Genomic DNA, 6,143 nt, shown 5'->3' on the forward strand with positions numbered 1-6,143 from the left:
AGAATGTCCAGTTTGGTTTCTAGACCCTGAAGCCTTTGCAGAGGCAAGTCCACCAAGGAGCAGGACTTTGTAGAGACATGTCAGCCTTGTCATTTGCTTCTCATCCACTCAAGCCTGTCTCACTTGGCTACAGGAATCTGCTTATGGATTCTAGCTGAGCTTTCGTGAGTTCTGCCTTGGTATTTGGGGTCAAAATCTCCTTAGAGATGCTGTGGACATAGCTGTGTAACCAAGGCAAGAATTCAGGGACACTAAGAACCTGACTAAAACTCCGCCATCGTATTACCTATTCTTTTGTATCTGATTATAAATTCCAGATGCAACTTTTGTGAACATTACTTGTTATATCACTGCCTGTAAGTTCCATAGTTGAAGATTTAAAGTATGATGAAGAAGGAAATCAAAGGCACATTCTGTTGCTTATGTTCTTGGGGAATATAAGTCAGTAGTCTAAGCAAAGCTGTCAAAATCCTTGTTAAGAATAAAGTAATGTGGCTCAGAGGACTAAACTTGAGTAAGGTATCTTAATGGACTGTTTACTAATATGATTTCCATGGGAGGAAGCTGGCCTTCACTCACAAAATATTTCTAACACATGCTAATAATCTAGGGGGATTTATTTTTTTTAACCCAAAGCCTGTAAAGCATTTTTATAAAGTACTCCTCTCTATATTGTGTGCTATGCATCCCCCTAATTAAGAGAAAGAGTGAAGAATATCAGATTTTGTCAAATGAAGCAAAGGAAAATAATTTGTCTTTCATTTGTGGAAGAGAAAATGATGCCCCAGGGACTTGGATGCCTGTTCTGTATTACGAGGCAATCCCTAATTGAACCTGCTTTGAAAAATGAGACTTCACAAGTTGTATCTTAGAAATTAGCTCTAATTTAAAACACTCAGTAGTTTAGCATGTGAGATTGTCACCTTCTGAGAGGAAAGGACTAATAAAGAGAAACCTGTGTGATATAAAGGTATTACTTTCCTTCATGTGAGCTTAGTGGTTTAGGAAAGACGGATATATCAGGTTGTTTGTGGTTTTTTTCTTCTAAATTTAATGACCTTTCCCACATGCACTCTCCCTAATTCCCATAATAACACTTTGTTTATACAGATAATTTTCTTTCCAGCGGGAGTTCTTACAAGCATTAATAACCTTATCTCATAAATCAACTCAGTGCACTGTTTAGTTTGATGGAGTGCAGGGCTGAGGGCTGGGACTCAAATGACTCCATTTCTCCCTCATGGGAATTCTGCATGAGATGTTGTTGGCATAAGGAACTAGGATTGGCCTGGGCAAGAAGATCACCTGACATAGGGATAGGTACAGACTCTGAGAATCAGATGTCAAAGGAGGTTTCATGTGAAGAAGCTAAATCCTGAATTTGTGTCCATTTTGAATGATCATAAGTTCTTGGGGAGGGAGGTCTTTGATTATCTCCTAGGGATACCATAGTTCTTACTTATCTAAAAATCCATTCACAAATTAAAAGCATCACCAACGGATGATTCAGAAAACCTAGCTTCAATGCTCATAAACAGCAAAAAAAAATTGGTGGATAGTTCTGATAGGTATTTTGGTTGTCATCTTGACCACATGTGGAATGACCTAAATCAAACCCCCAAAGGTTGGGTGCACCTGGGAGAGATTTTTCTTAGTTACGCCACTTGAAGATCTACCTTTAATCTGGGTCTTCTGAGGTGGAAAGATCTAGTTTTAATTTGGGCCACACCTTCTGTTGGCAGCCTATATAAAGGATATGGAAGAAGGAAGATTTTTGCCTGCTTGCCCTCACTCTCATTGGCAAATCCATTCCTTCACCAGAATTAGAGGCTACTTCCTATGGATCCTAGCCTGTTCTGAAGATCAGCAAGACATCCAGCATCAAGGATGAACTATAATTGAACAATTATTAGATTCTTGGGCTTTCTGATAGTAGAGAGCCATTGTTGAGCTAGTTGGACAACAGTTTGTAAGTCACTCTAATAAATCTAAGGTGTGTGTGTGTGTGTATTATCAAGAAGCTTTTTCATCATTTCTCTGTGGGAAATACAAGTCATATACTTCTTATTTCAATAAGCAAGAACCAGAACTTAAAGGCAATCGCACTTAAGCAAAACCAAAGTCCAGCAGTTTAGTTCAACATCCTGTAACTCAACATTCAGTACTGGGATTCACTCCTGATCTTTTTGGAGCCAGAAGACTTGGGAAACTCCACGTTTCCGGCTCTGCTATCTGAAGCACACACAGCTTGTCTGGTGAGTATAGTATGGCTCCAGTCTACTGTTATCCCTGTCAGACAGTCCATGGTTCTGGTATCACTGATACCCAGAAGTCTGTACTTCAACTAAGCTGACCCATTACCCGCAGCCTCTCCTGGCCTCTTGTGAGGACCTCCAACTGTGCCATACTGTGTTAAGCCTTAGTTGCTCTCCATGAGCCCCTTAATCCTGCATCTCTCCTGACTTCAAGACCAGTACTGGGCAAGAAACTCTTTGCCAAGTTTTGCTACTAGTTTGGTGCTATAGCTTTGGCTCTTTGAACAACACTGTGTGCTGATCCTGAAAAAAATACTTCCCGATTTCACCACAACAATTCTGATTTCCTACTAACCGGAGCTGAATCTTTAGTCCAACATGACCAGCTTCCATTGTCCTAATGAAGGCTTCATTTCAGTGGTGCCAACCTCTTTGACAATCACAGATCTTATTCAAAGGCATCATACAAATGGCCCTGATAGAGTCTTCTATTCCTCCCAAAGCTTCACAAGCCAGGCCTCCATTGTCTCCATTTATTTCAGATTTCTTACTTCCCAAAGTCCTAAAGAACAGACCATTAAGTTCTGAACACTCCATGACTTTTCTAGTCCAAAGCTTAAACACCTCCATGATCCTTTTTAAAAAACAAGATAGTCAATGTGAACCACTTTAGGTACCAATTTCTGGTTTAGTTTGATTTCCATTACAGTAGCAAACACCATGACCATAAGCAATTTAGATGAGTAAAGGGTTTATTTTATTTTATACTTCCAAGTAACAGTCCATCATTGAGCGAAGTTAAGGCAGAAACTGAAGGCAGGAACCCAGAGGCAGGAACCGTGAAGGGATGCTACTTACTGACTTTCTTCCTAGCTCATATTCAGCAAACTTTTCTTATGCAGCCCAAGATTGGGCTGCCTAGGAATGGTAGACCGCCCAGAGAGACTGGGCCCTCCACACCAATCACCATGTCCTCTCATGTTTGTGGCCACAGACCAATTTGATTGAGACAGTTCTCCAGTTGAAGTTCCTTCTTCCCAGGTGACTCAGAATGTGTCAAGTTGACAATAGAAACTAAAAGACCAGAAATGCCCAGATAGCTGGTAAAAACGTCATATCTGAATGTGTGTATAAGAATGTCTCAGGAAGCAGATAGCTGACTAAAATAAAAGAATAGAAAAGACTTGCTTTTCATCCAACTAGAACTGGTATTCTGGAAATGGCCATCTTATGCTAGCATCATAAACTTTTAAAGCAATCAAAAGGTCTGAGTAAAGATTATTGTTACCATAAATGTAGGCCTCATCCAATCCACTGGGAGTCTGAACAGAATCCACAATCATAGAAAGGGCATTGGCTCTCTGTTTGAGCAGGAACATTCCCTAGGACATTAGTGTTCCTGATTTTGAGCTTTCTGGCTCATACTGAAGTACAATAACAGTTGTTCAAAGACAGCAGATGGTGGGATTTCTTAGCCCCCTCCTGAAACTGCATGATCCAGTTCCTATGATCAATCTGGTGTGTGTGCATGTGTATGTATGTGTATGTATGTATGTATATATATATATGTATATATATATATATATATGCACATGTGTACTGTTCTTCTTTGGAAGACCCTGACTAATATAACTATTATAATTCACATACTGTATTTATTGGTTTGTGCATACTATCTAATAATATTTGAGGACTAGAAAAGACTCCCTTTTCATTCAGTTAGAATTAGTATCTCTGAAATGACCATTTTCTACTAGCTTAATAAATGCTTAAAGCAGTCAAGAAAAAAAAATGCAGGGGCAGGGGAACCAATAAGAGAAGACACAGCACGGAAATAATGTGTGATGCAGTTTCAACTGGATAGACAGGAGCTATCATTGTTTTGAAAGTCTCAAGTCTCTTGTGTTCACGTCTGTTTGTCACTCGCCAACTCCTTGCCCACCTGAGTACCGGAACCCTGATTCTCCCCAGATTGAGGGACCCCGACTGGGTCGGACCCTGGCAAGCTCTATTTGTTCACTTTTTCCAGACCTCTTCCTCTTTTGTTCTCCAGCTTTGGGTCATCATCTCCCTCTGTGATTTTAGAACTTAACTAGATGTTGATATGTCAATAAACACTATTGCTCTTCATTTATTTTTCTTGGTGTGTATGTGTGTGTATGTGTTCCTGTGTAAGTTTACACATGTGTGTACAGGTGTGCGTACATTCACACATATATATGAGGGCCAGAGATGATATCAAGCACCTTCCTCTAGCCCTCTCTCACCTTATTCCTTTCAGACAAATCCTCCCAGTCCAACCCAGGGCTCACTGATAAGGCTAGTCTCACTAATCAACTTGCTCTGGGGATCCCATTTCTGTCTTGTGAGTTTCTAGATATGGGCAAGCTGTCACACCCACCCAGAATTTATGTGGGTTCAGTCCTGCCATGCTGCTTTAAGCCTTGGACTGCCTTCTGCCCTACCATTCTCACCCTTGAGGGTTGGGGATGAAGTGGCTTGGAATCAATGGCTCAGACTCCAGGAGCAGGTGACAATGCCGCAGTAAGCTCGTTTATTAAGTCTTGGGGAGCTCCCTCTATACTCTCCATCTGCATCCTGTTGGTCCCAAGCAAGTACGCCCTCCAAGTGGCAGTTTCCGATTTGGCGTCATGGTTCATGTCACCAATCTCTAGGCTCTCAGGCAGGCTTCAGTTTGGCCCTTGTGTGGAAGTTACCTCTGTGGCTGTGCAGCTCTACCTGCTGTTTATCAATGTTTATACAGAGGCGGTGACTGCCTTGTCAATGAGGCCTGCCATTCCTCCTACACTCCTGCTTGCATGGTAACCACTGAGTCACCTCCCTTCCCCTACACCTTTTCTTTCTTTTTTATTTGATAGTTTATGTATTTACATTGCAAATGTTATCCCATTTCCTGGTTTCCCCTCCGGAACCCCCCTCATCCCTTCCCCCTCCCCCTGCTTCTATGAGAGTGCTAAGAATATGGAACAATTCACGAATTTGTATGTCATCCTTGCACAGGGGCCATGCTTATCTTCTCTGTATCCTTCCAATTTTAGAATATGTGCTGCTGAAGTGATCAACACCCTTTGTTTCTTAAATTAGTACCAACTATATCATCTGAACATATTTTTTCTGGCACTTCCATTTCCAAAATTTTATTTTTGATATATATCCTCTTGGATGCCCATAGAACTAGATGATGAATAATATTTTACACTATAATGTAGCATAATATATGTTCCATAATAAAAATATCCCATAATTTAAATATACAGCATTTAATATTTCCTTCTATCAGTGGATGCTTAGATGTATTTTAAAATATGTTGTCTGTTATAAACAAAGCTGAAGTAAACATCCTTTTCAAAGACCGGCCTAGATCATAGGCATCCACAGAGCATCTAGCATCCATTAATAAAGGTCAACAGGTGTTTCTGTGATTACTGTATTTTGGTCTGGAGCCATCTCACTTTTGCTTGCAAGATATAAGTATTATAAGTTCAGGAATTTTTGAGGTAGTTATTAAGAATTGTAATTATAAAAACAAAAATTATGTAAACTTATAATGGAACTATAGTGGAAATTAAGCTATAATAGCGATTAACTACTCCAAACCCACCATTTCCTAATTATTTCTCCATGTTTTTCCACTGTATGTGCTCTTGAGATTAATGATTGCTTTGCTTTTGAGGTGGAAACATGATCCAGGGTTCTGGACTGCACTCTTCCCAATTTTATATAATTATAGGTTTTAGCTTCAGAATAGCCATAGAGGAAGTATTTATACCACAGAAATCAACAATGCTTCAGAAATCAAGGCTAATTTTATCATTTTGTTCATTGTATAGACTAAGTGTCAACAAACATTTACTATAATGGTCCAAC

General features: G+C 40.0%; 1 non-coding gene across 1 annotated transcript; it reads right to left on the minus strand.

The window, feature by feature from the left end:
- Positions 1-5,231: 5,231 nt before the first annotated feature.
- Positions 5,232-5,341, minus strand: LOC116079334. Its single transcript, XR_004113906.1, has one exon. It is a non-coding gene; the product is annotated as a U6 spliceosomal RNA (small nuclear RNA).
- Between the last annotated feature and the right edge of the window lie 802 nt (positions 5,342-6,143).

This window comes from Mastomys coucha, unplaced genomic scaffold (genome assembly GCF_008632895.1).
Source record: "Mastomys coucha isolate ucsf_1 unplaced genomic scaffold, UCSF_Mcou_1 pScaffold5, whole genome shotgun sequence".
Lineage (NCBI taxonomy): Eukaryota > Metazoa > Chordata > Mammalia > Rodentia > Muridae > Mastomys > Mastomys coucha.